Raw genomic sequence first — 27,836 nt, forward strand, 5'->3', positions numbered from 1 at the left:
ACTAGGTTACAATATTAAAAAAAAATTCGCTTTCTTTTCATGTCGAAATTTGTATAGTGGAGTCCCCGGACGTAAGGTTGATTTTTCGCAATGAAAGTGAAAGAGTAGGGAATTGACTAATGGAAGATTAAATTCATAAAAAAAAAAAATAATAATAATAATTAAGTTTTAACTATCCCAAAATTTCAAACTCTGACGATACATAAGATTTTGGTGAATCCAAGAGCATGATAAAGGTGAAAATTATGGGGAGCGGGTATAGGTCTTTTTCCCTTAGTTTTATTGGTCCCATGCGACTACGCCCAATGCCATGGCGCTCACGTTGTCTAAGCCGAGTCAAGGGATGGGATTTGATATTTTTCCCACATTCAAACCACCTTAACTATAAAAAAAAAAAGAAAAAAAAGAGAAGAATAAATTGATTTTTTTTCCATTTCTCTCTCAATCATTCGTAACCTTTAAATTTAAGGAGCCTCTGGAAGGAAACAAAAAAAACCACTTTATATACAAATATATAAATATGTTTGTGTCTTTTGAATAATATTTGTATTTCAAGTAAAAACTTCAACTTGGATATGGTTTCTATAAGGCCTAGGCTTTATAAAAACAAAATAAAGCCTCACCTAGAATCCTCATAGGGTAAGGACTTTGGGCATCACAAATCTAAAATCAATTTTCAACACCGAAAATGAATGTTAAAGCCCAAATAAGATACAAACCTTGTGGATCCATGAACATTTATTTTTAGTGTGAAATAGATGGTCTAGACAATTTAGTACAATGTACACTATTTTTAAAATTGAAATCCTTTTTTTTTTTTTCACAACCACAGTCAAGTCAAGGTTGAGATGATCAATTTGAAGGTTTTTCAACACCATAATTAAAATTTTTGAAAACCTTTACTTATTTTAATGCAAGTGCATCCCTTTGAAACCATTTTCCATATATATGAAATAACCCAAAATACCGGCTTCTACTATCTCCGACCTTCATACGTGGTCCATGTGTATCTCTTGCTGGCCTTGACCCCAAAGTGTTTGTCTTATTAGAAACTTGCAATAATCCCCCCATTTTTAGTAGTTGTTTATTCAGCATGAAGGACGAAGACAGCGAGCCTTGGATTTTCTTTAAGCACCCACCTGCCAAATTGATTCATTCAAATAAGTGTTGAAGGAATTTAATATTCATTGGTTTTGCTAGGTTTGACCTCTTGAATAAACAACTCAAATAGCAAGTGGAATAATATATGAAAATCACGTTACTTGTTAAAAAATAAATAAATAAAAAGAGCAAGTGGAAGTTTAGGGCAAGAAGATATCACACCATTGAATTTTGGTGTCACGTTCGATTTTCTTGTTAACAAATGAAAGGAACACTATATTTTGGTGTTGGTGTCACGTCTTTCATTTTTTTTTTTAGTGGAATCATATATTGTGATCGTCAATAAAAAGTTACAAAATATTGTGATCCCCATTTTGTTAGAATAAGAGAATGCTCTATACATCAATATGCACAAGATCAAATATGGAAAGAGAAAAAGAATTACTTCAAGTGAATAGCAAAGCATAAGATTTTGTAAGTTTGACCGTTTCACAATTTTTTATGCTAGTAAAGTCTTTATTTGTCACAGTACCATGAACAAAAAATAAAAATTGTAACCGAAAAGGTAAGATATGACCAAGGCGTTAATGCCACAAAGATACGACACTAATGGTAGTCACAACACAAACTAAAGGACTTGGCATACAAAGGTAGTCTAAGTAATAGAGATCTCCAACTTTATGCCCAATCCCAATGAGCTTCCCTGATAGCCGATCCTATATATTCAACCAGAAGAAGAAAATACAACATTATAATATGAGCTAGTAATGTAACAAACAAAAAGAAGATTCATGGTAATAAAAGAACATGATAGACATCAGAAACAATTTACCAGAAGGATCAGAAGTAGGGGAAATATAGCCAATTTTTTAATCTTCCTTAGTGGCTTCATCAACAATATGAATAGTATTGAAAAAGGGCTTACAGTCAACCAGGGTAGACTTGGAAATAGAGTTACCTAAAAAGGATATAGTTGATTCAGAAGTCAATCGAGACTATGAGAAGATAGACTTTATTTAGGGATAAGAATGGGCCGGATCAGGTTCAGATCCAACAGGATCCAGATTTGGAACTGAAAAGTATACATGGGAGTCATATCCGGATCCAAGTTCGATTGGAACCAAAATATTTGGATCTGGATCCAAATCGAAAAAGTATACATGGGATCCAGGTCCAGACCCGATTGGATCCAAATATTGGATCCATACCCGGATCCGAAATTCGGGTTTCAAATCCAAGCCTGGTAAATTCTCAAGCCTAACTGTTGTTGCTCTAGTGTCGTGTGACTGCCGGGATAGTACTCGTACCTTTGAAAGTGAGAAATGGGAGTGAAGTTGTGACGACCTAAAACTTTTGGACAAAAAAAATAAAAATAAATTAAATTAATAATAATAATAATAATAATAATAATAATAATAATAATAATAATAATGGTGTTAATAGAAATAAATACAAAATAAATTAATAAAATAATAATTATATATTAGTAATGATAATAATAATAATAATAATTTTATACCGTTAAGATGTTGCGACTTTTATATTAACAATAAATAAAACGATGTTATTGTTAATATACTTGAGGGTTCAATTTTATTTGGGTGGACCTTAGGTCCACCATCTTAAAACTTTATGTTAACACAAGCTTTTGTTTTTAACGTGGCGGCTTTACATTCCTCTTATCTCGTTTGTAAAACACCTTGCATCTAAGGTGTTTCTATTTTATTCAACACTCTCTCTCTCTCTCTCTAGCATGGTTACTGTTTATGTTTAGGTAATGATAACTATGTGTTTCTTTTAAAAAAGGATTGGGGATGTGAAAAAGAATGAGGTTGTCGATTTGGTATGCAAGGTAACTTTTGCATACACTACTTTCATTTGGTCTTGTAAATCACAATCCCTGTTAAGTTGATTTTATATGATTTCTTTCCCTGGAAAAGATTCTTCATTTACATCGAGTCTTTGAAGAAAGTATCGATGTTTTTGTGTGGGATGAAACTGATGCTCCCCCAATTTCGGAGTTAATGTAAGCGATCTCATTGACTCGAAGAATAATCTTTTTAGTAAAAATGGTGATATTTTATCTATTGTAAAATATTTTAAATGCTGTAAATTATTAGAAATAAATGTGATATTTCTGCTTTTAGTAAAATTGTGAGATTTCCTTCTACTGTTTTTGAATATTTGGACATTGTAAATTTCATGTGCAAATGACTGCGTTATAATTTGAAAACTGATATTTTTGTAATTGATTATAGCATTGTCTGTGAAATGTTTATTTGCGAATTGATATCCCATAAATTGTGATAATTCCGTATTCTTGAATTTCTATAAGAGTTTTCTATACATATTAGATTGGCAATTATGCTAGAATGTCTTTACGAACTGCTACGTTTCTAAATTTGAGCCAAAATATTTGATTGGTTATTTTTGAAATGTTATTGAAAGTGACTGTTATTAATGGTTTCAGTGAAATTCTTATTAATAATTCTAGTGATATGTTGAGTACATGATATTGCTGCTTTCAAATGTTTAAAGAGATTTAGAACTACGTTAAGTATGCAAGTGGACTCATCCGGTCGCCGGTGAGGTATAAGTGGACCTATCCAGTATGCCGGTAGGGATTAAGTGGACTCATCCGGTATGTCGGTGAGGTATAAGTGGACCTGCAGGGATTAAGTGGATCTATCTGGGACGCCGATTGGGACTAAGTGGACCCATCAGGACGCTGATGGGGTACATAGGTGATCTACCTGAGACACTAGTAGGGTAATTTGTAAAATCCTTTGAATTATGCACTGCCGTTAAAATGGTATATGCATTTCAATTATTCGGATTATACTTAATTATGAATTTTTTAAAGTGAAACTATTAATGCATTGATGTTAATAGATCTCCTTTTTGAAAATATTGATATCTTTTAACCATGATTATTTTTAGGATCATGATGATCGCTTACTAAGTAGCCAAACTCATCCAATTATGGTAAACATTTTTTTTTCAGGATAACTGCGGTTTCATTTTGAGTGCTCGTCAGGATCAACTTTAGAAGATATTGTTGTTGTGCTTAAACGTTCTTTTGTTACTTTGCAAGAATTCTCCATTGTAAATTTGTTCTAAAAATAGATGTATGTATGTTTTGACTGTCACATCTCAGGAATATCAGTATTGTAAATTCTTGGGGTGTGACAAATATGGTATCAGAGCAATAGGTTTAAGATTCTTAAGAAATTTAAAAAGAATGTACTTAAAATCACATTTCTTGATTGTACAGACAGGGGCGAAGTTAAGATCCAGAATAGCTGAAGCTAATATGGAAGGAATTCACAAAGCCTTGGAAAATATGGTTGCTCTAATGCAACATCAGATGGAAAACAACAATTCAACCAGGCAGTCAGTTATGTGAAATTGTGAGAGTAATATCGAACAATTTAAGAAATTGAACCCACCTTCTTTTAAGGGTGATGTAAACCCACTGGAAGCTGAGGGATGGATTATGCAATTAGATAAAATCTTTGAGGTAATGGAATGTCCTAATGATAGGAAGGTGGCCTTGGCAGTTTTTATGTTAGAAGGAGAAACACAACATTGGTGGTGGATGGAAAAATGAGTATTGGTCAAAGAAAATAAACCCTTGACTTGGGAAGTATTTCTAGAGGCATTTAATGAAAAGTGTTTTCCAGATTTTATTCGAGACAAAAAAGAAACAGAATTTCTGGAACTAATCTAAGGAAACCGGACAGTAGCACAATACGAGGCCAAGTTTACTGAATTGGCCAGATTTACACCACAAATGATTAACAATGAAGCAAAAAAGGTGAAAAAATTTGAAAATGGTCTCAGACCAGCTATTAGAAGCAGAATATCAGTCTTAAAATTGAGAACTTATACTTAAATAGTGGATTGAGCCCAAATTGTCGAAAAAGATTTCGAAGATTATCAAAAGATGAAAAATTAGAAAAGTCAGGTTAGACTCACACCATCTAATCGACAACAGTTTGAAAGGGCAAACAAGGAGCCAAGGCCCTTGCCACTTCCGAGCCCAATAGAACCATGTAAAAAATGTGGGAAAAAGGATGGATCGCGTCCTTGTTATTGGAATACTGGAGCCTGTTTTAAATGTGAAAAATTGGGGCACCAGATTAGAGAATGTCTTAGCTTACAGATGCAACAGCTTCCAAAGCAAGGAGAGATAGCTCAAAAGCCTCAGATGAAGGGAAGAGTATTTACGATCACCCAGCAAGACGCTCAGGCCTCAAAATCAGTGATCCAAGTTACTATTATTATCTTCCAAAAAGTAGTTCATGTTTTGATTGATTCTAGATCTACTCATTTATTTGTGTCACCACACTTTGCGTGCCACTTAAAGGTAAAACCAGAATAATTAGAATACATTCTAGAGGTAGCCACACCGATGGGAAATTTAAGTGACACCAATATAGTATACAAATCCTATGTAACAAAGATAGAGGAAAAGGAACTGTTGGTTGATTTAATACTTCTAAAAATTCAAGATTTTGATGTAATCTTAGGCATGGATTGGCTTTCTGCATACCATGCAAGTATTGATTATTACAAGAAAATGGTTACCATTAGTATTCCGAATCAACCAGTATTTTACTTCCATGGTATCAAAGAAGACTTCCCATCATATTTAATCTCTTGTATTCGAGATAATCACCTCCTTCGAAAAGGGTATAAAGACTTTCTTGCGTCTATCAAAGAAGATAGGAAGGAAGAGATAAATTTGGATACTACTCCTGTTATTCGAGAATTTCCTGACGTTTTCCTTGAAGAATTGTCAGGATTACCGCCTGACGAAGAAATTGAATTCTCTATTGAATTATTGCCAAGGCTAGCCCCAATTTCTAAGGCACTTTACAGAATGGCACTTGCAGAACATAAGGAACTTAAACAACAATTGAAAGAATTATTATATAAAGGTTTTATCAGGCTCAGTGTGACACCTTGGGGTGCTCCAGTATTGTATGTTAAAAAGAAAGATGGGATAATGAGATTGTGTATCGATTATAGACAGTGGAACCAAGTGACAGTGAAAAATAAGTACCCATTACTTATAATTGATGATTTATTTGATCAATTACAAGGATCATAAGTGTTTTAAAAAATTGATCTTAGATCTGGATACTATCAGCTTAAGATTAAAAGTGAAGATGTTCCCAAGACAACTTTCAGAACAAGGTATGGCTATTATGAATTTTTAGTCATGTCTTTTGGATTAATCAATGCACCGGTTGCATTTATGGATTTGATGAATCAGATCTTTAAGCTTTTTTTGGATAAATTTAATTTACTATTCATCGATGATATTTTAATTTATTCCAAGAATCAGAAAGAACTTGAGCAGCATGTAAGAATTGTATTGCAAATATTAAGAGAAAATAACTTGTATGCCAAAGTTAGTAAATGTGATTTTTGGCTTGAACCAGTGACATTTCTAAGAGATGTCATATCTAAGGAAGGTCTATCAGTTGATCCTTCAAAGGTTGAAGCCATTGTTAATTGAAAACAACCAAGTAATGTGACTGAAGTTCGAAGCTGTTTGGGATTGGCAGGATATTACAAAAAATTTGTACAAGGATTTTCTCGAATCGCAACCCCATTGAGTTGATTGACACAGAAAAATGTCAAATTTGAGTGGACAAGTGAATGTGATGAGAGTTTTTCAAAACTAAAAATTCGATTAACTTCAACACCTATTTTAACTATTCTTGAGGGGAGTGGGGGATTTGTGACTTATAGTGATGCTTCACATAAAGGATTGGGCGGTGTATTAATGCAATATGGGAAAGTAGTGGCATATGCATCCAAACAGTTGAAAGAATATGAAAAAAAATACCCAATTCATGACTTGGAGCTGGCTGCAATAGTATTCGCTTTGAAAATGTGGAGGCATTATCTATATGGTGAGCAATTCGAAATATACACGAATCTTAAGAGCTTGAAATACCTCTTCTCTCAGAAAGATTTAAATATGCTGCAGATAAGATGGATGGATTTCTTAAAAGATTATGATTGTACAATCCATTATCATTCAGGAAAAGCTAATGTTGTGGCCGACACTTTAAAGTAGAAAATCTACGGGAGTTTTAGCTCATCTAATGATCCAAGAAATGAGATTGTTAGGAAATAGTGGATTGGCATCCGGTTTCGTCCATTAATGATGTAGTAAGTATGATTGCCAACATTAAGGCAAAACCGCAATTAATCCAACAGATTCAATCAGCACAAAATAAAGACTCTTTGCTTATAACAATTGTAGAAGAGGTGAAGCTGGGAAAGAAAGAAGAATTCTCTGTATGCAGTGAGGATTTGCTAAAATTCAAAGGTCGTGTTTGTGTCCCGAATGATGAGAGTGTGAAGAAAGCTATCTTAGAAGAAGCACATCACTCTCGTTATACGATACATCCCGAAAGTATTAAAATGTATCAGGATGTAAAGAAAACCTTTTGGTGGAATAATATGAAAAAGAGGTAGCACTATTTGTGTCTAAGTGCCTAACATGCCAGTAAGTGAGCATCAAAGGCCCGCTGGGTTGTTGCAGCCTTTACCCGTGCCAGAGTGGAAGTGGGAGCACATCTCTATGGATTTTGTCTCTTGCTTGCCTAGAACAAATTCGGGACATGATAACATTTGGGTCATTGTGGACCGGCTGACCAAAGCTGCCCACTTTCTGTCGATTCGCACGACGTACACTTTGGATCGACTGACCCAATTGTACATTAAGAAAATAGTGCAGTTGCATGGAGTTTCGGTCAGTATTGTATCGGATAAGGATACTCGGTTTAGTTCTAAATTTTGGGCTAGGTTACAGTCAGCCATGGGGACGAGACTCACCTTTAGCACTGCCTTTTACCCCCAAATTGATGGACAATCGGAGATGACCATCCAAACTTTGGAAGATATGCTGAGGGCCTATGTCATTGACTTTACAAGAAGCTGGGATGACCATTTACCCTGATTGAGTTTGCTTATAACAATAGCTTCCAAGCCACTATTCAGATGGCACCATATGAAACCCTGTATGAAAGGAAATGCAGGTCACTCATCTATTGGGACGAGGTTGGTGACAGAAAGCTTGAGGGGCCAGAAATTGTCCAGGTAACCACATATAAGATAACAATAATTCGATAAAGGCTTAGGACAGCTCAGAGTCGGCAAAATAGTTATGCCGATAACCGACGAAGAGATCTTGAATTTGAGGAAGGTGATCGAGTTTTCCTAAAGATCTCATCAATATATTGTATTATGAGATTCGACAAGAAAGAAAAGCTGAACCCACGTTACATCCGACCATTTGAAATCTTGAAAAGAATCGGAGGTGTCGCTTATAGACTTGCCTTACCACCCGAATTGGCAAACGTCCATAATGTCTTCCATGTATCATCACTACTAAAATATCAGCCCGACCCATCCCATATCATGAAATAAGAACCTTTATCGATCAGGAAGGACTTATCCTTCATTGAGCAGCCAATTTTGGTACTGAATAGAAGGGTCCAAGTGTTGCGCAACAAGGAGATTCCCTTGGTCCGTAAATTATGGCAGTACCATTCAAGAGAGGAGTCGACTTGGGAACGAGAAGACGATATCAGAGAAAAATATCCCTGTCTTTTTCAGTAATTAGATACACAAATTTAGAGGACTAAATTTCTTTAAGGGGGGAGATTGTGACGACCTAAAACTTTTGAAAAAAAAAATTTAAATTAAATTCATAATAATAATAATAATATTAATGGTGTTAACAGACATAAATACAAAATAAATAAATAAAATAATAATTAAATATTAGTAATGATAATAATAATAATAATAATAATTTTATACCGTTAAGATATTGCTACTTCTATATTAACAATAAATAAAACGATATTATTGTTAATATACTTGAGGGTTCAATTTTATTTGGGTGGACCTTAGCTCCACCATATTAAAACTTTATGTTAACACAAGCTATTGTTTTTAACGTGGCGGCCTTACATTCCTCTTATCTCTTTTGTAAAACACCTTACATCTATGGTGTTTCTATTTTATTCAACACTCTCTCTCTCTCTAGCATGGTTACTGTTTATGTTTAGGTAATGATAAATATGTGCCTCCTTTAAAAAAAGGATTAGGGGTGTGAAAAAGAATGAGGTTGTCGATTTGGTATGCAAGGTAATGTTTGCGTACACTACTTTCATTTGCTTCTGTAAATCACAATCCATGTTAAGTTGATTTTATATTCTTTCTTTCCCTGGAAAAGAATCTTCATGCACATCTGGTCACTGAAGACAGTTTCGATGTTTTTGTGTGGGATGGAACTGATGCTCCCCCAATTTCAGAGTTAATGTAAGCGATCTCATTGTCTCGAAGAGTAATCTTTTTAGTAAAAATGGTGATATTTTATCTATTGTAAAATATTTTAAATGTTGTAAATTATTAGAAATAAATGTGATATTTCCGCTTTTAGTAAAATTGTGAGATTTCCTTCTACTGTTTTTGAATATTTGGACATTGTAAATTTCATGTGCAAATGACTGCGTTATAATTTGAAAATTGATATTTTCGCATTTGATTATAGCATTGTCTGTGAAATGTTTATTTGCGAATTGACATCCCATATATTGTGATAATTCCGTATTCTTGAATTTCTATAAGAGTTTTCTACACATATTAGATTGGCAATTATGCTAGAATGTCTTTACGAACTGCTACCTTTCTAAATTTGAGCCAAAATATTTGACTGGTTATTTTGAAATGTTATTGAAAGCGACTGTTATTAATGGTTTCAGTGAAATTCATATTAATAATTTTAGTGATATGTTGAGTAAATGATATTGCTGCTTTCGAATTTTTAAAGAGATTTAGAAATACTTTAAGTATGCAAGTGGACTCATCCGGTTCGCCGGTGAGGTATAAGTGGACCTATCCGGTACGCTGGTAGAGATTAAGTGGACTCATCCGATACGCCGGTGAGGTATAAGTGGACCTGCAGGGATTAAGTGGACCTATCTGTAATGCCGATACGGATTAAGTGGAGCCATCAGGACGTTGATGAGGTATATAGCTGACCTACTTGGGACACCAGTAGGGTAATTTGTAAAATCCTTTGAATTATACACTGCCGTTAAAATGTTATTTGCATTTCAATTATTCGGATTATGCTTAATTATGCATTTTTTAAAGTGAAACTGTTAATGCATTTATGTTAATAGATCTCCTCTTTGAAAATATTGATATCTTTCAACCATGATTATTTTAGGATTATGATGATCACTTACTAAGTAGCCAAACTCATCCAATTATGGTAAACATTTTCTTTCAGTTAACTGCAGTTTCATTCTGAGTGCTCGTCAGGATCAACTCTGGAAGATATTGTTGTTGTGCTTAAACTTTCTTTTATTACTTTGTAAAAATTCACCATTGTAAATTTGTTTTAAAAATAGATGTATATATGTTTTGACTGTCACATCTCAGGAATATCAGTATTGTAAATTCTTGGGGTGTGATAAATATGGTATCAGAGCAATAGGTTTAAGATTCTTAGGAAATTTAAAAGGAATGTACTTAAAATCACATTTATTGCGTGTACAGACCGATGCGAAGTCAAGATCGAGAATAGCTGAAGCTAATATGAAAGGAATTCACAAAGCCTTGGAAAATATGGTTGCTCTAATGCAACATCAGATGGAAAACAACAATTCACCCAGGCAGTCAGTTATGGGAAATCGTGGGAGTAATATCGAACAATTTAAGAAATTGAACCCACCTTCTTTTAAGCGTGCTGTAAACCCACTGGAAGCCGAGGGATGGATTATGCAATTGGAGAAAATCTTCGAGGTAATGGAATGTCCTGATGATCGGAAGGTGGCCTTGGCAGTTTTTATGTTAAAAGGAGAAGCACAACATTGGTGGCGAATGGCAAAAGGTGTATTGGTCAAAGAAAATAAACCCTTGACTTGGGAAGTATTTCTAGAAGCATTTAATGAAAAGTATTTTCCAGATTTTATTCGAGACAAAAAAGAAATGGAATTTTTGGATCTAATCTAAGGAAACCGGACAGTAGCACAGTACGAGGCCAAGTTTACTGAATTGGCCAGGTTTGCACCACATATGATTAACAATGAAGCAAGAAAGGAGAAAAAAATTTGAAAGGGGTCTCAGTCCAGCTTTTAGAAGCAGAATATCAGTCTTAGAATTGAGAACTTATGCTAAAATAGTGGATTAAGCCCAAATTGTCGAAAAAGATTTCGAATATTGCCAAAAGATGAAAAATCAGAAAAGTCAGGTTAAACCCGCACCATCTAATCGACAACAGTTTGAAATGGCAAACAAGAAGCCAAAGCCCTTACCACTTCCAAGCCCAATAGAACCATGTAAAAAATGTGGGAAAAAGCATGGATGGAGCCCTTGTTATTAGAATGCTAGAGCCTGTTTTAAATGTGAAAAATTGGGGCACCAGATTAGAGAATGTCCTAGCTTACAGATGCAACAGCTTCCAAAGAAGGGAGAGATAGCTCAAAAGCCTCAGATGAAGGGAAGAGTATTTACGATCACCCAGTAAGACACTCAGGCCTCAAAATCAGTGATCCAAGGTACTCTTATTATCTTCCAAAAAGTAGCTCATGTTTTGATTGATCCTGAATCTACTCATTCATTTGTGCCACCACACTTTGCATGCCACTTAAAGGTAGAACCAGAACAATTTGAATACATTCTAGAGGTAGCCACACCGATGGGAAATTTAAGTGACACCAATATAGTGTACAAATCTTGTGTAATAAAGATAGAAGAAGAGGAACTGTTGGTTGATTTAATACTTCTAGAAATTCAAGATTTTGATGTAATCTTAGGCATGGATTGGCTTTCTGCATATCATGCAAGTATTGATTGTTACAAGAAAATGGTTACTTTTAGTATTTCGGATCAACCAGTTTTTTACTTCGATGGTATCAAAGAAGACTCCTCATCATATTTAATCTCCTATATTCGAGCTAATCGCCTCCTTTGAAAAGGGTGTCAAGACTTTCTTGCGTATATCAAAGAAGATAAGAAGGAATAGATAAATTTGGATACCACTCCGGTTATCCGAGAATTTCCTGACGTTTTCCTCGAAGATATGATAGGGAAATTGAATTCTCTATTGAATTATTACCAGGGGTAGCCCCAATTTCTAAGGCACCTTACAGAATGGCACCTGCCGAACTCAAGGAACTTAAACTACAATTAGAAGAATTATTAGATAAAGGTTTTATTAGGCTCAGTGTGTCACCTTGAGGTGCTCCAGTCTTGTTTGTTAAAAAGAAAGATGGGACCATGAGATTGTGTATCGATTGTAGACAGTGGAACCAAGTAACAGTGAAAAATAAGTATCCACTACCTAGAATTGATGATTGATTTGATCAATTACAAGGATCACAAGTGTTTTAAAAATTAATCTTAGATTTGGATACTATCAGCTTAAGATTAAAAGTGAAGATATTCCCAGTACAACTTTCAGAACAAGGTATGGCCATTATGAATTTTTAGTCGTACCTTTTGGATTAACCAATGCACCGGCTGCATTTATGGATTTGATGAATCAGATCTTTAAGCCCTTTTTGGATGAATTTATTGTGGTATTCATCGATGATATTTAATTTATTCCAAGAATTAGAAGGAACATGAGCAGCATGTAAGAATGGTATTGCAAATATTAAGAGAAAAGCAATTGTATGCCAAACTTAGTAAATGTGAATTTTGGATTAAACAAGTGACATTTTTAGGACATGTCATATCTAAGGAAGGTCTATCAGTTGATCCTTCAAAGGTTGAAGTTGTTGTTAATTGGAAATAACCAAGTAATGTGACTAAAGTTCGAAGCGTTTTGGGATTGGCAGGATATTACAGAAAATTTGTAGAAGGATTTTCTCGAATTGCAACCCCATTGACTCGATTAACATAGAAAAATATCAAATTTGAGTGGACAAGTGAATGTGATGAGAGTTTTTAAGAGCTAAAAGTTCGATTACCTTCAGCACCTATTTTAACTATTCCTGAGGGGAGTGGGGGATTAGTGACTTATAGTGATGCTTCACATAAAGGCTTGGGCTGTGTATTAATGCAATATGGGAAAGTAGTGGCATAGGCATCAAGACAGTAGAAAGAATATGAGAAAAAATATCCAATTCATGACTTGGAGCTAGCTGCAATAGTATTCTCTTTGAAAATGTGGAGTCATTATCTATATTGTAAGCAATTCGAAATATACACGGATCATAAGAGCTTGAAATACCTCTTATGTCAGAAGGATTTAAATATGCGGCAGATAAGATGGATGGATTTCTTAAAAAATTATGATTGTACAATCCATTATCATTCAAAAAAAGCTAACGTTGTGGCCGACGCTCTAAGTAGAAAATACGAGAGTCTTAGCTCATCTAATGATCCAAGAAATGAGATTGTTAGAGGAAATAGTGGATTGGCATTTTGTTCCGTTCTTTAATGGTATGGTAAGTATGATTGCCAACATTAAGGCAGAACCCCAATTAATCCAACAGATTCGATCGGTACAAAAGAAAAACCCTCAGCTTATAACAATTGTAGAAGAGGTGAAGCGAAGAAAGAAAGAAGAATTCTCTATATGTAGTGAGGATTTACTAAGATTCAAAGGTCGGATTTGTGTCCCTAATGATGAGAGTGTGAAGAAAGCTATCTTGGAAGAAACACATCACTCTCGTTATACGATACACCCAAGAAGTATTAAAATGTATCAAGATCTGAAGAAAACCTTTTGATGGAATAATATGAAAAAAGAGATAGCACTATTTGTGTCTAAGTGCCTAACATGCCAGCAAGTAAAAGCTGAGCATCAAAGGCCCGCTACGTTGTTGCAGCCTTTACCCGTGCCAGAGTGGAAGTGGGAGCACATCTCTATGGATTTTGCTTCTGGCTTACCTAGAACAAATTCAGGACATGATAGCATTTGGGTCATTGTGGACCGGTTGACCAAAGCTTCCTATTTTCTGCCGATTCGCACGACGTACACTTTGGATCGACTGACCCAGTTGTACATTAAGGAAATAGTGCAGTTGCATGGAGTTACGGTCAGTATTGTATCGGACAGGAATACTCGGTTTACTTCTAAATTTTGGGCTAGGTTACAGTCAGCCATGGGGACGAGACTCACCTTTAACATTGCCTTTCACCCCCAAACTGATGGACAATCAGAGAGGACCATCCAAACTTTGGAAGATATGTTGTGGGCTTGTGTCATTGACTTTACAGGAAGCTGGGATGACCATTTACCTTTGATTGAGTTCGCTTATAATAATATCTTCCAAGCCAGTATTCAGATGGCACCATATGAAGCCTAGTATGGAAGGAAATGCAGGTCACCCATCTATTAGGACGAGGTTGGTGAAAGAAAGCTTTAGGGGCCAGAAATTGTCCAAGTAACCATATATAAGATAACATTAATTCGATAAAGGCTCAGGACAGCTCAGAGTCGGCAAAAGAGTTATGCCGATAACCGACGGAGAGATCTTGAATTTGAAGAAGGTGATCGAGTTTTCCTAAATATCTCACCAATAAAAGGCATTATGAGATTCGGCAAGAAAGGAAAGCTGAGCCCACATTACATCGGACCATTTGAAATCATGGAAAGAATCGGAGGTGTCGCTTATAGATTTGCCTTACCACCCGAATTGGCAAACGTCCATAATGTCTTCCATGTATCATCACTACAAAAACATCAGCCCGACCCATCCCATATCTTGAAATATAAACCTTTACCGATCACAAAGGACCTATCCTTCATTAAGCAGCCAATTTTGATACTGAATAAAAGGGTACAATTGTTGCGCAACAAGGAGATTCCCTTGGTCCGTATATTATGGCAGTACCATTCAAGAGAGGAGTCGACTTAGGAACGAGAAGACGATATCAGAGAAAAATATTCCTATCTTTTTCAGTAATCAGGTACACAAATTTAGAGGACTAAATTTCTTTAAGGGGGGGAGATTGTGACGACCTAAACCTTTTGGAACAAAAAAAAAAATAAATTAATAATAATAATAATAATAATATTAATGGTGTTAACAGAAATAAATACAAAATAAATAAATAAAATAATAATTATATATTAGTAATGATAATTATAACAATAATAATAATTTTATACCATTAAGATATTGCTACTTTTATATTAACAATAAATAAAACGATATTATTGTTAATATACTTGAGGGTTCAATTTTATTTGGGTGGACTTTAAGTCCACCATCTTAAAACTTTATGTTAACACAAGCTTTTGTTTTTAACGTGGCGGCTTTACATTCCTCTTATGTCGTTTGTAAAACACCTTGCATCTGAGGTGTTTCTATTTTATTCAACACACACTCTCTCTCTCTCTAGCATGGTTACTGTTTATGTTTAGGTAGTGATAAATATGTGCTTCTTTTAAAAAAGGATTGGGGATGTGAAAAAGAATGAGGTTGTCGATTTGGTATGCAAGGTAACTTTTGCATACACTACTTTCATTTGGTCCTGTAAATCACAATCCCTGTTAAGTTGATTTTATATGCTTTCTTTCCCTAGAAAAGATTCTTCATTCACATCGAGTCTCTGAAGAAAGTACCGATGTTTTTGTGTGGGATGAAACTGATGCTCCCCCAATTTCGGAGTTAATGAAAGCGATCTCATTGTCTCGAAGAATAATATTTTTAGTAAAAATGGTGATATTTTATCTATTGTAAAATACTTTAAATGCTGTAAATTATTAGAAATAAATGTGATATTTCTGCTTTTAATAAAATTGTGAGATTTCCTTCTACTGTTTTTGAATATTTAGACATTGTAAATTTCATGTACAAATGACTACGTTATTATTTGAAAACTGATATTTTTACAATTGATTGTAGCATTGTCTGTGAAATGTTTATTTGCGAATTGACATCCCATAAATTGTGATAATTCTTTATTCTTGAATTTCTATAAGAGTTTTCTACACATATTAGATTGGCAATTATGCTAGAATGTCTTTACGGACTGCTACCTTTCTAAATTTGAGCCAAAATATTTAACTGGTTATTTTTGAAATGTTATTGAAAGTGACTGTTATTAATGGTTTCAGTGAAATTCATATTAATAATTTCAGTGATATGAGTACATGATATTGCTGCTTTCGAATGTTTAAAGAGATTTAGAAATACTTTAAGTATGCAAGTGGACTCATCCGGTTCGCCGGTGAGGTATAAGTGGACGTATCCGGTACGTCGGTAGCAATTAAGTGGACTCACCCGGTATGCCGGTGAGGTATAAGTGGACCTGTAGGGATTAAGTGGACCTATCTGGGACGCCGATAGGGATTAAGTGGACCCATCAGGACGTTGATGGGGTATATAGGTGACTTACTTGGGACGCCAGTACGATAATTTGAAAATCTTTTGAATTATGCACTGCCGTTAAAATGTTATATTTGCATTTCAATTATTCGGATTATACTTAATTATGCATTTTTTAAAGTGAAATTGTTAATGGATTTCTGTTAATAGATCTCCTTTCTTAAAATATTGATATCTTTCAACCATGATTATTTTTAAGATTATGATGATCACTTACTGAGTAGCCAAACTCATCCAATTATGGTAAACATTTTTTTTTTCAGGATAACTGCGGTTTTATTTTTAGTGCTCATCAGGATCAACTCTGGAAGATATTGTTGTTGTGCTTAAACTTTCTTTTGTTACTTTGTAAGAATTCGCCATTGTAAATTTGTCCTAAAAAGAGATGTATATATGTTTTGACTGTCACATCTCAAGAATATCAGTATTGTAAATTCTTGGGGTGTGACAGAAATGCATCTATCCAAAGGCGTGTCAACAGCCGCATAAAGATGAGTTTCTTTTTATTGAGACATGTAAACTTCATGTATCCATATCATTAATTATAATAGCTTCACACAATTATGATGGTATTTGGACTTACATAATGTTTATGCCACTGATTTCTCTAGTAAAGCACTTAGGTACAAAAAATACAACTTCAATCGTGATGGTCATGTGGTTTTTCATATTCATTTTTAAGTTCATCATGTTCTTCACCATGATCAATAGACATATGCTTGTTTCACATAGTTGCACTTGTTGGAAGCATTTTGAGGTGGCTTACAAACTATTGGCTCTCTTCTTGCTCTTCTTGATGACTGTCTTCCCTTTGCATCCCTCTTTCCATTATGGCAGATACATCGAAGTGGACTATTCGTTCGCATGCTTTTGATTTGTGACCCCATTTTGGAAGGATAAAGAAAACATAAAAAGTGAGACAACTTCTATTTGATTAGAATTGAACACTTACACAAGTGTTGGGGGTTTCTTGAGTTCTCCCAAGCTTGGTTTGGCATACCCTTTTAGACCTCCCGGTGTATATGATACTGGGGGGTGCCCTTAGGCACTTTGGAAGACTAATCTGTGATCCGAAACTCCTACAGTGAATATAACCTTGCCTTGCTTTCTTTTGAGAGAAGAGTGGCTCACCTCAATGCCTTATACTGGTGGGTTTTGCAGAGAGGGGTTTGATTCACCTAAATGTTGGGTTCTTGGGTCAAGTTTATGTTTGTTTTTATTGTATTTTCTCCTTGGGCTAGCTTAGGTTTTGGGAGCTTGTTTCTTTTGCACTTGCTTGGGATATGATGGCTTGTTTCTTTTGGATTTGCTTAGGATTTAAAGGTTTGTTTCTTTTGAACTAGGCATGGATTTGGGATTTGATTCTTTTTCAGACTAGGTTAGCATTTGGATTTGTTTCTTTTAAGACTAGCTTAGGCTTTGGGGTTTGCTTGTGTTGGGACAAAGATAGAATTTGGGAGTTGATTCTTTTGGGACTAGGTTGGGATTTAGGGTTTGTCTGGAAATATTTCTCACTCTAGGAAGTGAGGGCTAGGATTGACTTCAGCCTCAACTCTTTCTCTCTCTAACCTTTTTTCTAACTAAAATTTTTTTCTTTAAAATTTTTTTAAATTCCAGCCTTTTCAAATGGAGAGGGAAAGTGCATTTATATAGCCTCTTTGAAACATGGGTGGAAAATCTAAATGGGAGCTGATGTATGGAATATCATGTTTCATTACTGTCACTTTGTAGCAGGGTAAGTTTGTTAAGGTCATTTTCATGAAAATATCACCATTTACCTATGAAAACTTTGGAATTCCATGTGCTCTTCTCCTCTACCGCTTATTTTATCGATTTTCCACTAATTTGTGTCTATTTTGGATTAGGAAACCATAAAGCATCGATCATATAGCATTTTGCAATAAATCTGTCTCAACAACTAAAAAAAGAAAAGATTAAGTTATGAGCATTTTTGTGGTTTTGACACAAAACTTAATGAATATCCATGTTCCCACCCAATTTCTTATAATTTTGAATTTACGAAGTTGTAAAGCATCATTCCAATAGTTTTTGCATCAAATTTGGATTGAAAAGAAAAAACCAAAAATCTAAAGAACCTAAAAGAGTTATGATTATTTTATTAGCACGTTTTCAGGAGTATGCTTCTTTTGGACACTTTCAACCTCTAATTCGACCGCACAATCTCTTGTACGCGGGAGCTCTAAACCCGGCAAGTTGATTTTTAATAAATACAGTATGAGAAATAAAGAACGAAACACATATCACAAGAATACAAATATTTATGTGGTTCACCCCAAAAGGGCTACATCCACGGGTACGGCAAACTGAAATCCACTATACCAATGAAAGTTACAGCAAATATTTGAAACAAACATCAACAAAAACCCAAGTCGAGCAAACCCTTTTAAACCACTATCCATTCTTTCTCTTTACTTCTGATAACCGTTACCGACAACACCAGATAGAGATGCGAGAGCAACGAGAAACTGACTTTTTCTCTAACTAAAAGAGAAACCTTCCAAAATCTTAATGGGAACCGCTTCTCTATAAAAAACAAGTCTTTCAATTTTCGAAAGTCTAAAAGAGACACCATTACAATGTTTATCTCCTTATGAAGTTTTCTTCTCTAGGAGAAAATTACATCTTATGCACAAGAGGCCTTGCATCCATCTGTTTCTAGAAGAACCACCATTTCCATATGGTGACCGAAATAAGACACAAATTCTCTGTACTTTCATCCCATTTATATAAGATTAGAATTCCATATTAAATAAGAAACTTCCTATTGGTGTTACATATGTCTCAAACGATCAAGAGATATATCCATCCAATTGTCCTGATCTTTTTGAAATTCTATTTCCTTTAAGAAATTTATCAAATATCAATCTTATATAAGGAAATATCTCAATCCCACATAATTTGATAGCATCTCAATCCCACATAATATAAAAATATCTTTATGTGGGTGATTTTGGATAGCACTATATCCAACACAATCTTCCTACAAGCTCTTAAAAAATTTCAATATTGATGTTTAGGGGTTGAGAGAGGATCATATGTACAAAATTTCAGCTCAAAACGCCATGTAGATGGTGAGAAATTGATCAAAAAGTAGATCTACTTATGTGGACTGCAACTCATAAACAACCTCTTGATCTCCTACATTTTTATTCAATCTGTATTGATCCATAAAGAGAACCCATTTCATATAAACCTCGATGGGAAGAACTCTCGAGTCAAGAACAACATACAAAATTTCTCCTCATTTGAATGTTTGGTTTGGGAGATATGGTCGAAACTTGAAGTAAGGTTCAATTTGTCATTTGTTAATTTTTCCTCTTCCACCACATGAGCATGGCCACAATATGGTCTGTTCACCTTAAAAACCGGTAGTCTATCGATATTCCCACGAAGATCACTTCGAAATTGGTATTTCCTGATATCGGGATGGGCCCGAATTTTGGATATAGGCTAATTATGGGAGTGGCGACCTTCATATGGTATTTCACATCATTTGGTCATTAATTTCTTGGGGATCGTTTGTAATTTTGCAACCCCTAAGTGGTCATCAACTTTAGATGCCCATATCTGGGGCCGTTCGATATGGGAATGACTTGAATTTTTAGAGCACCTTTGGGTTATTAAAGTTTGGAACTCTAGGATCACCGTTTGGAGTAGGTTTGACCAGGGTTTGATTCATTCCTATTTTGAGTCTCCCGTTCCTCACTTTGGCGTCGTGATGACTTATTGGACTCTTTTATTTTTATTATAAAATTACTTTTTCAAAAGAGAAAAGGCGTGAATTGGATAAGCCGGACAAATCCTGAGCGGCATTTCGATCCCAAAATTAGGCCAAAGAGATTATATATAATGATATTATTTACCTTTGGTAGAAGGAGGTCATAATTACTCGCAACCATTCAATATAAAATTTGGTAACTTAGGTAAGACATAAAGTTCGAAAAAAATAAAAATTTAACTTTGAACTGGATAAGTGACATAAATGCGGTCACCCAATTACACATTCAATTGTCAAGATTAATTGTAACTGCTTTGTATCAAAAATTAATGGTCAAAACCAATTGTGTCCACTTCGTACCAAAGATAAATAATGTGAATTATATATTTTTTTTAAATGAAATTGGATTACAAAAAGAACCCACAAGTTATAAGACTGCCATTGAGTGACCAATTGAGTAGGGTCCGCTACCCCCACACAACCAAGCAGCAATTATGTCATGATGACATCATCAGCATCTCTCCCGGAGCACTTTATGTCAAGAGTGTAGACTTATCTGGAAGCTTCTAAATAGTTTGGTGGTTAGAAGGGATAAAGTGAGCTAACAAGGATGATGTTAGTTGATGATGTCATGTTGATAATATGATAATTTTTTGTAATAATTCAAATTTAAAGAAAATAAGGGGTCAATATTTGCTTCATCTGTTCACACCACGGATTATATTAACCAGTGGCTCAAATTACTTTCTACAAGTCTGAGAATAAGAAGGTTCCAGAGTCTTGAAGTTCACTTAACCGCTTCTTTTTTGGGTAAGATAGTTACCCACCTCACACTATGCATAGGCATCTGAATTCGATTTGTTTTCGATTTTTAATAATTTAGTGGGATGACAGGACCTATTTGTTTTCTTAAATAATTAGTGAGTTTTAAAGCTGTAAGTAGAAGTGAATTCAATTTGTTTTCGATTTTTAATAATTTAGTGGGACAACAAGTCCTATTTATTTTTTTAAATAATTAGTGAATTTTAAAGGTGTCAGTAGAAATAGAAAGCACAACGTAAAAAAAAGTTGAGGTGGGGGTGTGCTAACACGACCTTAACCCCTTTCTTGCATCTCAATTTAATTTGAAATTGAATTTTTGAAATTCAATCTCGCTCTCCTACCAAAACCAAGCCCTTGATTTTCTCTCTCTAATTTCTTTTTCCTAAAAATCCTAGGAAAATCAGCTAGGGCTCTCTCTAACTTCTTTTCCTAAAAACCCTAGGAAAACCAGGTAGGGTTAGGCCCTTGAACTGCCATAGCTGGGTGTCATGGCCTCCATCCTAGCCATGCCTTGAGCCACCCAAGACCTTAGGTGTACCATGCACCACATCCACCTCATTTACATCAAACACTTGCTGCTCATAGGTCAAATTTCAATGCTGTTATAGTTGATCTGAGCCATCGATGATGATTGATGGTTCCACTCTTGAGTTCCAAGGTGGATCTTTGATTTCATGGCTTAACCTTTGAGATAGTGTGCAAATAGACCTTGACCCGCTTCTTCGGTCTTGATCACACCTAAATCAGGCCACATAGCTCTTCCAAGTCCCTACAACTTTGATCTTACATGCTTAATTTCAATTTGATCCCTCTTGTGTTTTGATGAGTCCCAAACAATCAAATTAAGGCAACCTCAAAAATTCACAACAAGAGGTTATTTCGATGTCAAAAAATCCTCAAATCGATCATCTCGACCTCAAGATGCATAGACATGAGAAAAATTAGTTTTCAAGTCTTGAAAATGGTGCATCGTGTAATGCACTTTCTGGACCGTTAATTTTTAAGATTTTCAAGTGTTCATAGATCTGCTAGATCTACGCTATTTTATAAGTTTTAAATCTGATAATTAGATATGAACACAAATTTTCAGGTCCTCACAAAGATTTTCAATACTGAAATAATTTTTTCGATACTATTTGAAAGCATACCTTACATTGATTGTTTAGGACCTCAGCCTTATGCAAACCACCCATTGATGTTTATTGATGTTATTACCGATTAGAAGAAATATTAGTACATGTGATTGTGGTTTTGAGCGAGTCTTTTGAGCATACAATTCAGAGGCTCAAGAACAATTATTTTGATATGACTGTATACCGAATCACATTTCGAAATTTTTTCGAAGTTGGGGACGTTTTTCGTTTCAAAGAAGGCTAGTTTCTCTTGTGACACCATATCACAAAATTTTGGTTTCCCTAAGTGTTAGTACCGATTTTAATTTAGGTCCATTGACCTCTTTACCTAGCTTAAAGGAGTCAACCAAGATCGCAGTATTCTTTTTCACTGTGGATAACATTTTGTTATTTTGTACAATTGATCAAGTAAAGTTTGTAATTGAGTTTTAGGACTATTTGAGTTGTTTTATATTTTGGGAATTGTCCCACATTGAATTGTATTGTTGCTGAAAATTGTATAATACAAGAGGCATCGTAAGTAGACATTTTAAATTTGGCAAAAAATTATATAGAACCGAGGCTCTAAGCAATCAAACTAGAGCCCACCTAAAAACTTTAACTAGTTGTTTTGATGCCCATATCCTCAAGTTGATCATTTCAACATCAAGATGCAGGACATGAGAAAAAATGGATTTCAAGTTTTGAAAATAGTGCAACTTGTAATGCATATTTTGATCTTCAATTTTCAAGATTTTTCAAGTTTTCATAGATCTGCTTGATCTACAATATTTTTGAAGCTTTAAATTTATAATTAGTAATGAAAAGATATTTTAAGGCTATCACAAAGATTTGCAGTATTGAAACCACATTTCTCGACACTACTCGAAGGTGCGCTTTGCTTTGATTGTTTAGAGCCTTGGCTCTATACAAACCACACCCGTTAAATTTCTCACTTGGCTAGAACTGTACACAAGTCCTCTTCACGATAAATATGTCAAAAAATACGAAAGTAATTATAATCTCATTAATAAAATTAAATATGACAAATTAAATAGAAATTAGAAAGAAAATTAAACATGTGTGTGTTCGTGTACAATCAAATATTAATTTAAATAACAAAGTAAATTTAATATAATACAAATTAAATAATTTAAAAAAATCTTTCTCGTTTAATTTTTTTAGTTGGATTGTTGTGCCAAGCATGTGTGAATCCCTAATGCGATTTTCAAATTTCTCAACATATTTATTGTTCCCTACAAATTCTTAAAATCTATCCATCTTTCTTTTTTTCTGTCGAAACCTTCATCTTTTAAAATTTTTTTACTTATGCCCCTTAAATTTCAAAATAGGTGGCTGTAAGAATGTCATTGAATAGACACAAAAGTCCAAAAAAAAATTTCTCAAATTTCGTGACTCATCTGAAACCATCCCATTAGATATTTAATGAGTGTGAATAGTTGTGACCATTATATATTTAATGGTCTTTTTGTAGACAATCCCCAAATATAATACTGAAGTAATTAAAAAATAAAAATATTATTATCCCCAAATATAATACTGAATGAATTAAAAAATAAAAATATTAATTTTTATTATAAAAGTTTAAATGCGGTTCCTTTCCAACAATCCATCTTAGATAATGGATTTTGGATCTAAAATTTTGCAGGTCATAATCTCAACTACCAAGATTATTAAAATAAATAAACAAAACTTAAAAGATTTTATTTCAAAAGTATAATAGTGAATGGTTCAAAAATGATCCAAACGCAATGTTTAAAAAATCTAATTTTTTGGTTTAGAATCTACAACTTTTCGACCCACGATCATGGTGTTGAGATAATAAGCTTGTGAAATTTTAGATCCAATAGTGGTTTTTTAAACCCGTTGAGATTCAAATAATTGGGCTGCGAGCTCCACAGGAGTTACCAAAAAGAGGAGGCTGAATTCCATGGTACATGAGCTTTGTAATCAACTGCTGCTATTTTGACTGAAAAACCTATGGTGAAATTTACGTGAAATTGAGACAAACTTCGGTTCAAATTACCAATCTCATTAAATTTTGCTTCCATATTTTTATTTATGGCTAGGTCCATATAAAGTCACCTCCTTATACTTCTAGGTGCACTTCTAAATTTTGTATGGAGATATAGTTTCAGTGTCAAAAATCATATGATGGCTTGAAAATTTGTAGTTGATAAAAATAAAAAAAATTAAAATTTAAAAAAATGTTATAGATCGATTAAATTTATAAATACTTCAAAATCTTGAAAATAGATGACCCATATAGCTTGTTACAAAATGCACTACTTTTAAACTTGAAATTTTATTTTTATTTATGTATATTTATACTTCTGAAGATTAAGATAATTAATTAGAAAGTTTTCCAACTTCATAACATTATTTTTTACTAGATTTTCGAAGTGCATATTACACCTATAATATAAAGATGTAAATATAAGTTTTTTCCTTTTGTTTATGGGTTTCTATACTATATTATCAGTCGGGTTTGGGTTTACTAGAGATTCACAGCACATGTCAGATGTCAGATGTCAATAATGGAGAATTGGAATGTGTTTCTCCATGGCTGTCTTCTAAATTTTTAACACCTGTCACGACTATCCTTTGGTAACAAAGTGCTGGTTGGGAGGTGCTATGAATACAATAAATGCAATTAATAATTGCGATTGTATACTATGTGACTCAAATCAATAGGTACAAGAAGGCCATAATTATTTTCAACCTTTAGATGTAAAATTTAAATTATGTTACAAATTTCAAAAAACTTCAAGTGCAGTCAATGGTGTACCTATCTTTGAAAAGGGTGTGGTTTCTATACACTAGTAATTTTATACAATCCAATTAAGGCGTAACTTCAAATTTATCGTAATATATAATTTTGACGTAAAAAATTTTAAAAATTATTTTAAAATCTATTTTTATATCTAATTATAAAATTTTAAATTTTAAAAATGGTCAAAATTAAGTAGATCTATAAATATATGAAAACCTTCAAAATAAACGGTTTAGATAATGTGTTGTAAGATGCACTATTTTTTACATTCAAAAGATTTTTTATTATATTCATACATCTTGATGTCGAGATGATCAATTAGAAGGTTTTTCAACATTAAAACAACATTCTCCAATAGATTTTTGAGGTGCATTTGTAATCCTATATTTTAATATTGCAACTTTATATAAACTTTTTCTTTTTGAAAAAGTATTCGTCTTTCATACAAAGTGGTCACAATTAATCTTAACAATTTTATGTGAAATTAGATGGCTGCATTTATTCTATTGACTAAACTCAAACTTTAAAAAAAGTTTCTTGAAATTTTGTGATACCCAAGCTACCAAATTTCACATGGTTGTAAGTAAATGTGACCTTTTTGTATCAAAGATAAATAGTTTCATTGTATAGAATCTATCTTTGTTCTTTTTTTTGATAAAATTTAACAAACTTCTATTATTTAAAGAAATTGCATCTTCCAACAGTTAGCGATATAGCCATGTGGACAAACATTCCAACTTATGTTGTATACCAATACAATCTTTATGCTCCTGACAAATAGTTAAACCACAAGCAGTAACTCCCATCTTTGCTAAATCATCAACAATGAAATTCTCTTCCCTTTAAACATGAAAAAATTAACACACAATATCAGCAATCACATCCTTCAATACTTCCAATATTATACATAACCACCGCAGAACCTCCATCTCATTTGTCATCCACTTTGTAACATTTAAAGACACTCCTTCTACAATTACATTCATGTTAAACTCCTTAGCAATCTTCGCTACCTGAAGAGTAGACCTTAGCTTTGCCTCATTTGGGATTACTAATCCCACGAGGGCATAGTTGAAAGAAAGACTAATGCGATATTGTCGGAAAATATGTTTTTTTATTTTTTATTTTTTTATTTTATTTTATTTTTTTGACAAAGATCACTTACAAGTAGTCTTATTACAATAACTCTTGTTTCAAAAAAAATTAAACTAACAAATCTTAAATATTAAAAACATTGATGTCATTAAATCAATTTTCTTTAAACAAAAAAAATATTCACAATTTTTATGCTTGGGAATATAAAGACAATATAATGATATATAGCAACAAACAAAATGAGAGTGTCGGAGATTACCTCAACTCGGCTTATTACACCCTACACCGAGTCACGACCATCCGATGGTGCGAGATCAATGATCAACCTTCAATCTCAACCGAGAAAGTAAGTTTAGTCAAAGTGACATCAATAGAACATGAACCCTTTTGATCACAAACTCAAACCCTATGTGAATTCCCTTAGCAACCTAGTTTGAAAGAGATGAATTCTCTTTTTGCTACACCCTTAAAAGCCTTAGCTACAGATCTATAGTTGAGAGATGGGAGATAGAAGAACCACATAACCTAAACTCTTAACCCCTTTTTATAATATGGAAGAGAGAGAGATAAAAAATGAGAGAGTGGGGCGTGTTCCCTTTGGGCTGTCATGAGAGAGAGAGAGAGAAATTTTCTTAGGATAGAGATAGAAATATAAGGTGTAGAGATTTTGGGTAGAGACAATTTATTTTTGTAGGCTTCGAACAAGATTATGGTTTCTTAGAATTTTCCTTAGCTTGTCTCTTCTTGTGAGATTGAATACAAACCATTGATCTTGGGTGACTTATGGGGTGAGAGATTTGAGTCATCCATTCCATACATGGGCCATCAACATTATGGAAGGTGCTAGAACATTTATCTCTATTTCTTAAATTATTTTTCCATTAATAAAAATTAAATAAAATAATTCCAAATACAATATTGAGCATACCAAATTAATGCACAAGCCTTCTCATGCTTTCCAAATATTCATTCAAAGTTTTCTCAAGCCAATACATTTCCAAAACACATAACAACTTGGCCTACAAGTCAAAATCACTTATCACAAAAATAGAAAGCTTCTAAATGGGTGGGGCGTGCTACCCATGAGAAGATCTCATGGGCCCCACCATCTAGGCCATGGTGGACCCTTGTGCACAATGGCCCCTCATGCAAATTTAAATATTTTTAAAAACTCAATAAAATAATTTTAGAATTTATTTGAATATTTAAATAAATGTAAAATCAATATCTTTGATTTTATAAATCCCAATTTGATAAATAAAATATCCAGAGATCTAGAAAAATTCAAATAATAATTCTAAAATCATATATATCATAAAACAAATATAATTAAATTAATTTGATCGAAAAATGATCCATATGGTCTAGAAATTAAATCAATCAAACACTAGGGGCACTCCACCTTTAACTGTGGACTACGGACTACACTTGTTTTATCAAACCGACCGAGTGTTTTGCATGACCCACAATCCATGCATGGCCTCATTAGTGCGTCACCAAAGTCTGGCTGATGAGCCAAAGGGTCGCAATCCCAATTTGTGGATTTGAGGTTCTCTCCTAAAGATGGACCAAGGTCACCTAGACCTGATGCGACCGCAGCTCCTATGGCGCATAGGGATATCTCTCGCACATGCATACGATTCAACCTGAAATGTAGCTTATTTTCCCGAAATGGTATATCAATATGCATGTCGTGTGATGGTACATAGATGAGGCTTTAGCCGCCGTCTCTGAAGACCACCATTACACACAAAGGTCACACAGTCACTCAGCGGGCATACTCTAAC

The 27,836-nt window shown here is 34.0% G+C and overlaps 1 long non-coding RNA gene across 1 annotated transcript; it reads left to right on the plus strand.

The window, feature by feature from the left end:
* Positions 1-9,964: 9,964 nt before the first annotated feature.
* On the plus strand, positions 9,965-17,048 carry LOC148783876 (uncharacterized). Its single transcript, XR_016056711.1, has 2 exons — positions 9,965-10,163; positions 16,751-17,048. It is a non-coding gene; the product is annotated as an uncharacterized LOC148783876 (long non-coding RNA).
* The last annotated feature ends 10,788 nt before the right edge of the window (positions 17,049-27,836 follow it).

This window comes from Amborella trichopoda, chromosome 1 (genome assembly GCF_054954075.1).
Source record: "Amborella trichopoda isolate Santa Cruz 75 chromosome 1, AtrichopodaSantaCruz75HAP2 v2.0, whole genome shotgun sequence".
In the NCBI taxonomy this organism is placed as follows: domain Eukaryota; kingdom Viridiplantae; phylum Streptophyta; class Magnoliopsida; order Amborellales; family Amborellaceae; genus Amborella; species Amborella trichopoda.